This window comes from Panulirus ornatus, chromosome 70 (genome assembly GCF_036320965.1).
Source record: "Panulirus ornatus isolate Po-2019 chromosome 70, ASM3632096v1, whole genome shotgun sequence".
NCBI classification, from domain to species: Eukaryota; Metazoa; Arthropoda; class Malacostraca; order Decapoda; family Palinuridae; genus Panulirus; species Panulirus ornatus.
Window position 1 is genome coordinate 9,856,954 of NC_092293.1, and position 12,429 is coordinate 9,869,382.

Consider the following 12,429-nt stretch of genomic DNA (forward strand, 5'->3'; position numbering starts at 1 on the left):
CACAACTCTATCCATAGCCCACGCCTCGCAACCATACAACATTGTTGGAACCACTATTCCTTCAAACATACCCATTTTTGCTTTCCGAGATAATGTTCTCGACTTCCACACATTCTTCAAGGCCCCCAGGATTTTCGCCCCCTCCCCCACCCTATGATCCACTTCCGCTTCCATGGTTCCATCCGCTGCCAGATCCACTCCCAGATATCTAAAACACTTCACTTCCTCCAGTTTTTCTCCATTCAAACTCACCTCCCAATTGACTTGCCCCTCAACCCTACTGTACCTAATAACCTTGCTCTTATTCACATTTACTCTTAACTTTCTTCTTCCACACACTTTTCCAAACTCAGTCACCAGCTTCTGCAGTTTCTCACATGAATCAGCCACCAGCGCTATATCATCAGCGAACAACAACTGACTTCCCAAGCTCTCTCATCCCCAACAGACTTCATACTTGCCCCTCTTTCCAAAACTCTTGCATTTACCTCCCTAACAACCCCATCCATAAACAAATTAAACAACCATGGAGACATCACACACCCCTGCCGCAAACCTACATTCACTGAGAACCAATCACTCTCCTCTCTTCCTACACGTACACATGCCTTACATCCTATATATATATATATATATATATATATATATATATATATATATATATATATATATATATATATATATATATATATATATATATATATATATATATATATATATATATATATATTCCTATGAGTCCACGGGGAAAATGAAACACAAAAAGTTCCCAAGTGCACTTTCGTGTAATAATCACATCATCAGGGGATACACAAGAGAGGAATATAACAGTCAGTTGATATACATCGAAGAGGCGAAGCAGGGACGCCATTTGGTAAAACATATGATTGTCCAAAATTTTGATCCTTTCCAATATATATATATATATATATATATATATACATATATATATATATATATATATATATATATATATATATATATATATATATATATATATATATATATATATATATATATATATATATATATATATATTCCCATTTTAGAATGTTAAAAAAATACAAGGAGGGGAGGATTTCTGGCCCCCCGCTCCCGTCCCCTCTAGTCGCCTTCTACGACACGCGAGGAATGCGTGGGAAGTATTCTTTCACCCCTATCCCCAGGGATAATATATATATATATATATATATATATATATATATATATATATATATATATATATATATATATATACACACACACACACACATACACACGCACATATACACACACACACACATACATATATATACATATGAAAAATGTAAGAAACAATTTAGAAAACTGAAACTTCTAGCTTGAAATGAAATGAAAAAAATGGATGTCACGTAATGGTTCAACCTCTGGCTATGGAAAAAGGAAATGTATAATTTATTTACACAAACGTCAATAGTAGTTCTCATCAATATGACCACTGTATCAATAAGCTTCAATGTCTAAGCTACATTTTTTCCAATTTCACTATTTTCTTGTCAAAGGACCATGGATGAAAACTACCACTCCAGTAACACACTATAAACACTTACTTCCCCTTTAAAAAAGTTCTGGGGAAGTCTGTCTCTACCACAGTGTATCGAGACAGAGGATGGATGTGCTGGAAATGAGATGTTTGAGGACAATATGTGGTGTGAGGTGGTTTGATCGAGTAAGTAACGTAAGGGTAAGAGAGATGTGTGGAAATAAAAAGAGCGTGGTTGAGAGAGCAGAAGAGGGTGTTTTGAAATGGTTCTGGCACATGGAGAGAATGAGTGAGGAAAGATTGACCAAGAGAATATATGTGTCGGAGGTGGAGGGAACGAGGAGAAGAGGGAGACCAAATTGGAGGTGGAAAGATGGATGAAAAAGGGTTTTGTGTGATCGGGGCCTGAACATGCAGGAGGGTGAAAGGAGGGCAAGGAATAGAGTGAATTGGAGCGATGTGGTATACCGGGGTTGACGTGCTGTCAGTGGATTGAATCAAGGCATGTGAAGCGTCTGGGGTAAAACCATGGAAAGCTGTGTAGGTATGTATATTTGCGTGTGTGGACGTATGTATATACATGTGTATGGGGTGGGTTGGGCCATTTCTTTCGTCTGTTTCCTTGCGCTACCTCGCAAACGCGGGATGGCAGCGACAAAGCAAAAAAAAAAAAAAAAAAAAAAAAAAATATATATATATATATATATATATATATATATATATATATATATATATATATATATTCCCTCATCGTCATACACTCTCATAAAATTCTTTACTTCTTGATTTTAAATAAAAATTTTAACAATTTCATTTTCCCACTACAGAATAATTTTTCTTTCCCCCTTTAATCTTCATTACCCTTGTTTCGCCATCCGAAATCTTCCATTAATTCTTTTTATTTTATTTTAATTACTTTCTTTAAATATCGTTATATCTTTCTCTGTTTCCGTTTTTGGGAAATTTTTAAAAGTAAAAAGTAAAGGATTTCCGGCCCTTTGCTCCCTTTCCCCCTTTGGGTCGCCTTTTTACAAACCGCAAGGGAAATTACGGGCCCAAGGAATTTCTTCCCTAATCCCCAGGGAAAAACAGCATTCTGGGTTCCCGGAGGGGTCACCCACCCCAAATTTTAAACCCCGACCCAACCGGTTGTTTAAAAACCCCCCTGATGGGACAAATATTATATATATAAATATATATATATATTTTTATTATATTATTTTATTTTAATTTTATATATTTTATATATTATATATATATATTTATTTTATATATTTGATTTATATATTATATATATAAATTTTTATATTTCATTTTTATTTTGATGAAAAAAAAGGGAATTTTCCCAAAAAACAAAAAAGGGAAAAGCGCCGGGTTTTAATTTTTAAACCCGGGGGGAACCTCTGCAGGCCAAGCGAGGTGTTCTACCACTGGGTTTACCCCCCCCAAAAGAAAACTATTTTGTAAATTAGTTTTTTGAAGCATGAGATTCCCCCGGCAAAATACTGTTTTGCCGGGAACCGTTGCCGACTAGGCCGGCAAAAAACCCGGGGTTTAATTCCCCATGTTGCTGTCGTTTTTTTCCTCTCAATTTTTCCAGGGAAGAAAGGGTTTTTTAATTTTTCACTGTCGTTGAAAATGATTTGAACTAAGCAATGGGACGGGAACTAGGTAAAAAAAGGGGGAAAACTAAAAAAATGGGGAGGGAAACCCAAATTTCCCCTTTGGTATGAGGTCAGGCCCTCATTATCTTCACTGTTTAACTCCCGGGGAAAGGATTAAGGGTCTTTTCCAAACAACCGATTTTCCGGCCCCAGGGGTTTAACTCTTTTTTGCCCAGCAGTTGGGGAAAGGATCGCCAGAAGCTTCTGGAAGTTTCTGGGACGTCTTGGGACCCTGCCCTTTCAGAAAAGGTCGAAAAAAACCCCCAATTTTAAATTGTAAAAGATCTTTCACTAAAACTTTGGGAGGGAACATAGGGAAGGGTTGCACACTTGTGAATGCGGAAAAATAAAAAAAAGAAAAGAAAAAAAAATTTGGGTTTCTGGGGGGGGTTCCAAACCCAGGGCCCTTGAAGTTTATCAGATTTAATGCTTTTCCCAAACTGAGTAACCAGAAAATTTGAAAATTCGTCTGTTTTTTTCAATTTAAAATTAAGGGAAAATTCTTTGGGGCAGCTTTTTAAGAAAAGAGAGATGCCCCTTTTTGACGAAATTTTTTTGCTTGACCCCTTTCTTTTTTCCCTCTTATCGAAAATAAAATATAAAATATATATATATTATTTTTTTTTTTTTTTATTATATTTATTATATTAATATTTAAATATATAATAATTTTTTATATATATTTTATTTTTTTTTTTTTTTTTTTCTTTTTTTACTTTGTCGCTGTCCCCCCGCGGTTTGCGGGGTTAGCGCAAGGAAACAGACGAAAAAAAATTTCCCCCCAACCCCCCCCCCACACACTGCTTATAAAAGGGGGCCACACACAAAAATTTTTAATAATTACCACACAGCTTTCCAGGGTTTTTACCCCAGGACGCTTCACATCCCTTGGTTAAATCCTTTCCTTTGACAGAAGGGAAAACCCGGGGTATCCACAGGCCCCAAATTTAAATTATTCCCCCCTTTCCTTTCCCCCTCCTGCATGTTCGGGCCCCGAAAACAAAAAATTTTTCCCCTTTTCACTCCTTTTTCCCCCCCAAATTTTGGCCCCCCCTCTTTCCTTTTTCCCCCAAACCTCCGCCCACATAATACCCTTGGTAAATTCTTTTCCTCCCCTTTTTCCCCCTCCCATTGTACCAAAACCACTTCAAAACCCCCTTTTCTGCTCTCTCAACCCACGTTTTTTTTTTTTATTTCCACACATCTCTCTTACATTTAAACTTTAAATCACTCAAATCAAAACCAACCTCCCAAAAATTGTCCCCCAAATTTTTTCTCTTTTCCCGAACTTCCTCCCTCGGGCGCAAAACCCACCTTACCCCCACGCCCGAAAACCAACAAACATTGTTGGACCACTATTCCTTAAAACCCTTACCCTTTTTTGCTTTCCGGGGTAAGGGGTTCTCAAATTCCAATTTTTTTCCCAAGGCCCCCCCAGGATTTTCCCCCCCCCCTTTCCCCCCCCTATGTCATTTCCCTTTTTCCTTTGGGTTTCCATCCCTCCCAAAACCCAAACCTTCCCGTTTATCCTAAAAACCCCTGTTTTTTCCATTCAAATCCACCCCCCAATGCTTCCCCCCAAACCCCTTACTGTACCTAAAAAACCTTGCTCTTTTCCTTTAACCTTAATTTTTTTCCCCACATTTTCCCAAATTTCCAGTCACCAGCTTCTGAAGTTTCCACAAAATTCAGCCCCAGGCAAACACAGCAAACAAAACCTGGTTCCCCCAAGGGAAAACTTTTCTCTTCCCCAAACGGGAATTTTAATTGGGTTTTTAAAATTTTTGAAATTTTTTCCCCTTTCCCCCCAAAAACCCCCACCAAAAAAAAAACCCCCCAACCCCCCCCCCCCACCCCCCCCCCCAAACCCCCCCACACCCACAAACCCCAAACCCCCCCCCCCCCCAAAAATTACAGAAAAATTTGGCCTTATCCAATTAAAATTTAAATTTAATTATTAATTTTAAATTATATATTTTTATATTTAAAATATATATATTATATATTTATTTTAATATTTATATATATAATATTTATTCCTATGAGTCCACGGGGAAAATGAAAAAAAAAAAAATTTCCCAAAAGTGCACTTTTTTGGAAATAATCACATCATCAGGGGATACAAAAGGAGGATTATAAAAGTCAGGTTGATTTACATCGAAGAGGCGAAAGCAGGGAGCCCCAAGGGGTTTAAAAATTTGGGTTTGGGCCAAAATTTTTTTGTTTCCTTTCCAAATTTTATAAAATATATTATTTTATTTTTTATACATATATATATATAATTTATTATATATATATATATATTATATTTTAAAATTTATTTATATATATATATATTTTTATTTAATTAATTATATATATATATTTCCCATTTTTAAATTTTTAAAAAAATACAAGGAGGGGGGGAAATTTCGGGGCCCCCCGCCCCCGGCCCCCTTTTGTCCCCTTTCTAGGGGACCGGAGGATTAAGGGGCGGGGGAAAGGGTTTTTTTCACCCCTCCCCCGGGAAATATTTTTAATAATAATATATATATATATATTTATATTTTATAAAATATATATTTATATATATACACAAACAAAACCCATACACACGCACTTTAAACACACACACACACTTTCAAATTTTTAAAATTGGGAAAAAATTTAAAAAAAACAATTAGAAAACAAAAAAATTTTCCTAGCTTGAAATGAAATAAAAAAAAAAGGGATGTCACTTTAATGGTTCAACCTTGGCGGGGGGAAAAAGGGAAAAATTTTTAAAATTTTTTAAAAAAACAAACGTCAATTTTTGTTCTCTTCAATAAAACCTGTATAAATTTAAGTTTTCAATGTCAAAGGGCTTTTTTTTTTTTCCCAAATTTTTAACTTTTTTTCTTGTAAAAGGGACCATGGATAAAAAAATTTAACCACTCCATTAAACCCCATATAAAACATTATTTTCCCTTTAAAAAAGTTCGGGGGTAAGTTGTCTCTCCACAGTGAAATCGGACAGAGGATGGTTGTGCTGGAAAATGAAAATTTTTTGAGGAAAATTTATGTGGGTGAGGTGGTTTGATCGTGGGAAGTAACGTAAGGGTAAAGAGAGAGGTGGGGAAAATAAAAAGACCCGTGGTTGATGAGAGCAGAAGGGGTGTTTGAAAGGGTTTCGGGGAAAATGGAGAGAATGAGTGCGGAAAGTTTGCCAAAAAAAATTATGGTCGGAGGTGGGGGGGGGAACGAGGAGAAGGGGGAGACCTTTTTTGGGGGGTGGAAATTGGAGTAAAAAAAAGTTTTGTTTTTTTGGATGGGGGCCCCCTTGAACTTGCAGGGGGGTTTGAAAGGAGGGGGGGGAAAATAGAGTAAATTTGGAGGATGTGGGTAAAACGGGGTTGACGTGTGTCAGTGGATTAAATCAAGGCATGTGAAGGTTCTGGGTTTTAAAACCCATGGAAAGCTGGGGTTGGGTATATTTGCGTGTGTCCCCCGTTTGTATAAAAATTTGGGTATGGGGTTGGGTTGGGCCATTTCTTTTCGTTGTTTCTTTGGCGCTACCTCGCAAAACGGGGGAGGGCCCAGGGACAAAGCAAAAAAAAAAAAAAAAAAAAAAAAAAAAAAAAAAAAAAAATATATATATATATATTATAATATATAATTTTATAATATTTTATTTTTTTTTTAATATATATATATATATATATAATTATATATTTTTTTTATATTTTTTCACTATTTTTTGCCCGGGACCATGTTTTGAAAATCCCCTCCAGAAAACACACTTATAAACACTTATTTCCCCCTTTTTTAAAAAAGTTCTGGGGGGGGTTTGGGTCTCGATTTATATATATTCATTTATATTTTTTATTTAATATTATTTTTATATATTTATATAATATTATATTTATTTATTTATATATATATATTTATATTTTTTGTATTATATATATCAAAAGGTTTCACAATTTGGCACGTGCTAAGTTTATTTTTTTGAGGCCAGGGGGGGAAAAAAAACCCACGAAAATTTTTCCCAAGTGCATTTTCCAAAAAAAACTCAAAATCTTGGGGGGAGATACAAAGAAAAATATAAAAATCATTTTGTTTTTACAAGAAGAGGGAGGGGAGGATCCCATAGGGTTTAAAACATGTGATTGCCCAAAAGAAAGAAACAAGCGTATAAAAAAACTTATTTTGGGAAAAAAGGGGGAATTGTTTACAAATTTAAAACTTTAAAAGTTATCCAATCTTTTATGGGCCTTCATGATTTTAAGATTTAATTCTTTGTGTATTGAAATTTTTCAATGTGCCCAATTGGTATTTTTATTTTTCATATTTTTAATGCAATTGTGTAAAATGTTGGAGATAAAAGAATGAAAGAAAAAATAGGGGCCATGATTTTTTCCGGGCAAAATGCATTAGATATGGTGGACAATTCAGTTTAAGTGAAGATGCCCAATTGAAAAAAATATGTACATAGGGGGAATTTCGTTTGTAGTGAAGTTGCCTTTATTTTGGTTTTGGTATTTATTTTCCCAAAACCCCCAATTTTGGGCCCAAGAAATTTAAAAAAAAAAAGAATTAGAAAACATTAAACTTTAGGGCCCGTGATTTTTTCCCAGCTCAAAAATTTTGGTAGATATGGGGCAATTCATTTTAAAAACGGGGGAAGAGTCTGTTTTTGTATATATAATTGTACTGGGGTGTTTAAAGGGAAGTGAAGATCCCAGAACCCTTTTTTCCAAACCTTTGGGCCCTACTTTTGCCTTTTGGCCCCTTCTCTTAACATCTCCCAGTCATTTGCCATATTTCCCTGCAAAACTCGCCCATTTTCGTTCTTTCCTTTTTTTAAAAATTTAATATTATAGATTTTTTATTTTAATATTTTTTATATATATATATTTTAATTTTTATTAGAAAGTTTAAGAGAGGTTTTGGGGCGAGTTTTGGGGGAAAAAATTAGCCCCCTACCCTTTTTTTGGTTGGTTTTTTGGGATCCCCCTTTTTGAACGGTAGTTTGGGGGGAATTTGGGGGATCAGGTCTAAAGGTTAATTTTCACAACAATCATTTTTTTTACAAAGGGTTTATCTTCACAAATGGCTTTTTTAAATTAATTTTTATCTTCGCAATACCCTTTTGCACTACCCCTTTATTTTTACCAAAAACATCATCTTTGCACCCCGGGATGTTCACAAAAAAGTAGTTTTTATCTTCACTACTTTAATCTTTTTGAAAAAAATTTATCTTTAATAACCCTTATCTCTCTACATTCGTATCTTCACTAAATTCGTATCTTCGCCAAACCTATTTTGGGCAGTATCCTTTTCATACTTTTTACTCTTCCCATTTCACTCTAATTTTAAACATCACCCTTTTCTGTTTCCCAAATTAGTTAAAAAGTTGACTTGAACGTAGTTTTGGGAAAAGTTTTTTTTTTCCTCATTTTTGGTTACCCCTTTTTATCATCATTGAAAAGGGCAATGGGCACCACTTTCCCCAAACTAAACCCCCATCGTCATACACTCTCATCATTATCTTTTCTTCTTGATGTTCAATACAAAATCTCAACCTTTTACATTTATCTCCCATAAAGATAATTTTCATTTTTTTTCCCCCCCCCAATCTTCAAATTCTCCCTTTTTTCAGTACATTCGTATCTTCCCTTCATTCTTATATTTATATTAAATTTCTTCCCTTTCAATATCCCTTTTTCTTTCTGTTTTCCCTCCCTTTTTAAAAATTTTAAAATGAGGGAATTTAAAAGGGTTTTTCCGGCCTTTTGCTCCCCCCCCTTTTGTACCTTGTACGACACGCAGGGGGAAAACGAGGCAAGTTTTTTACTTTCTTCCCCATCCCCAGGGTTAAAAAGCTTTTTGGTTCCCAGCGGTAAACCCCTCCAAGTACTAACCGACCCAAAAAAATTTCTTAACTTCCTGATCGGCGATTTTTATATATATATATATATTATATATAATATTTTATATATATATTATATAATTTATTATATATATATATTTTATATTTTATATATATATAATATATATATTTTATTATATATTTATATATATAAAATTTTAATATATATATTTTTATATTTTAATATATTTTATAAATATATTTATAATTTTTATTATATATGTATATATTATAAGGGGCTGGGAAAAAATAATTTCCCAAATAACAAAAAAGGGAAGGCCGGGGATTGGGAAACCCGGGGCCTTTGGCATGCCCAAGCGGTGTGCCTCTACCCCTGGGGCTTTTCGCCCCAAAGAACATTTTTTTTTGGGCTTAGAAATTTTATGAAACACTGAGATTACCAAAGGAAAAAAAACTGTTTGACCGCCATTGCCGAATTTGCCGGCAAAATAACCCAAGGGTTAAAAAATGTTTTTCGGGCGTTTTTTTTCCCTCTCCCAAATTTTCCCGAAGAAATGAGGGTTTTTAAATTTTTTTTTGTCGTTTTTTCAAAAGAAAGGGGAAATAAGCAAAACTGGAAAAAGTGCAATCGATAGAAATAAGCCCGACCTGGTATGGGTGAGGGCCCTTTATCATCATCCCTGCTAAAATACCGGAAGCAGATTTTAAATTTGTTCCACAAACCGATGTCCGGCCCATGTTAACTCTGATGTGCCCAGCAAATTGGAGGAGGATCGCCCGAAGTTTTTGGAAAATTTTAAGGACGTCTTGGTGGACCTGACCCTTTCAGATAAGGTCGAAAACCCCAATTAATTGTGAAGATCTTCACTATAACGTTGGACGAACATACTGAATGTTGCACACATGTGATGCGGACAAAATGAAACAAGAAAAAGACCAAAATTATGTCTGGTGTGGGTCTCGAACCCACGACCTTAAGTGTGTAAGACTCACGCTCTACCACTGAGCTAACCAGACAATAGAAAATTCGTCTGTTTCTTCAATTTGAATTAATGAAAATCTTTGCGAGGCAGCGTTAAGAAAAGAGAGATGTCTTTGACGAAATTTACTTGCTTGGCTTATTCTTCTGTTCCTCATTATCGAAAGTAAACGTACTGAAGGATATATATATATATATATATATATATATATATATATATATATATTATCCCTGGGGATAGGGGAGAAAGAATACTTCCCACGTATTCCCTGCGTGTCGTAGAAGGCGAACTAAAAGGGAAGGGAGCGGGGGGCTGGAAATCCTCCCCTCTCGTTTTTTCTTTTTTAATATTCCAATGGAAGAAACAGAGAAGGGGGCCGGGTGAGGATGTTTCCTCAGAGGCCCAGTCCTCTGTTCTTAACGCTACCTCGCTGACGCGGGAAATGGCGAATAGTATGAAAGAAAAAAGAATATACATATATATTCAATATATACTTCCCACGTATTCCCTGCGTGTCGTAGAAGGCGACTAAAAGGGGAGGGAGCGGGGGGCTGGAAATCCTCCCCTCTTTTTTTTTTTTTTTTCCAAAAAAAGGAACAGAGAAGGGGGGCAGGTGAGGATGTTCCCTCAGAGGCCCAGTCCTCTGTTCTTAACGCTACCTTGCTGATGCGGGAAATGGCGAATAGTTTGAAAAAAAAAAGAATATTTATATATATATATATATATATATATATATATATATATATATATATATATATATATATATATATATATATATATATATATATATATATATGTATTGGAAAGGATCACGATTTTGCATGTGATCAAGTATACTCTTATGAGTCCACTAGGAAAATAAACACGATAAGTTCCCAAGTGCACTTTCGTGTAATACTCACATCATCAAGGGAGACACAAGAGAGAAATATAACACTCAATTGATATACAACGAAGAGACGTAGCTAGGACGCCATATGGTAAACATGTGATTGTCCAAGACAGACAACAAGCGCATCATAAACTTATTATGTGGACAAGAAGGTGAATTGTTTACTAATTTTATCAACATTAAAGTTATCCAATTTGTATAGACCATCACTAATATCAAGATTATAATTCTTTGTGTATTCAGAAATAGATGATTCAATGATATTTCTCGTGGTGCTGGAGTTAGAGTTAATAACTGAGATGGCATTATTAACTCTAATTCCAGTACCACGAGAAATATCATTGAATTTTCTATTATTAAATACACAAAGAATTATAAACCTTAAGGAAACAACATGGTGGTCAAAAATAAGCTTTAGGAATGAAGTTTATGAATGGAATATCAGTGAGACGATCCAAATGACGAATGAATGAGAGCGTAGTCAACATACAATATAAAAGGACATATTATGAATGGCAGCCAGGCAAGTAACGGCCCAACTGAATGGAAGGATTTAAAAGTTCGCGTTATATGACGAATTTTGATAGATTATCCAAATTTCCATTCCAGTTATGAAACTTAATGGTTGTGTTCAGTTCTAGAGACAAAGTTTAAAGGTTTGTGTTTCAAAGATGAACCACAAAGGATATCGTTAAATTAACTGACATTAAAATTTGTCAATTAAGTGAATCATTTTGTACAATAGCTGTAATTTGACAGAATTAAAAGTTCGCATTTTCATTACAATTGTAAATCAAAAGTTTGAGTTTCAATGATGGTTTGCACAAGCTTAACGTACATTTAAGTTTTGTGTTTATATAACGTATCTTAAAGGACTCTGGTAAAATAACGCAGCTGGAAGGTTTACGTTCAAATGACGGTGTTTAAATGTTTATTGATGAATGGTAGATTTAAATGGATAGATTTTAAGTTCGCGTTTTCATGAGCGACTTTAAACCTTGTGGTTGAATGTCAGAGTTTAAATGTTGGTATGTACAATGTTGAGCAGATGGCGGTAGTGTGTAGACACAGCCATACCAGGTCGTATTTATCATCATTAAAGTCACCTTCCTTACTTACTTATGGCGGCGATGAAATTCACTGGTTCTTGATTGTGCACCAATTAACCTATCAGATAATGGTACAATGTTTGCCTGGTGTTGCAAGAATGCCAGGTGACTTTGGGAGTGGATGATAATGTAAAGATCAATATAAATGTGGGAAATCTTGAACCGCCATCACCAGACACAACACATGTTTGGATCTGGCGGGGGGAGGGACTTGCCTGTGACGTCACGATGCCCCGCCTCCAGCCTGGCGCCGCTCTGTGTGTGTGTGTGTGTGTGTGTAGCGCCTGGGTTCATGTTGGCCACAGCCACCCACCGGCCGGTGGTCAGGTCAGTGGGCGGTGTGTGTGTGTGTGAGTGTAGCCCCTGGGTTCATGTTGGCCACAGCCACCCACCGGCCAGCCGGGCGGTAGTTTATAACTAAGACTGGTAGTT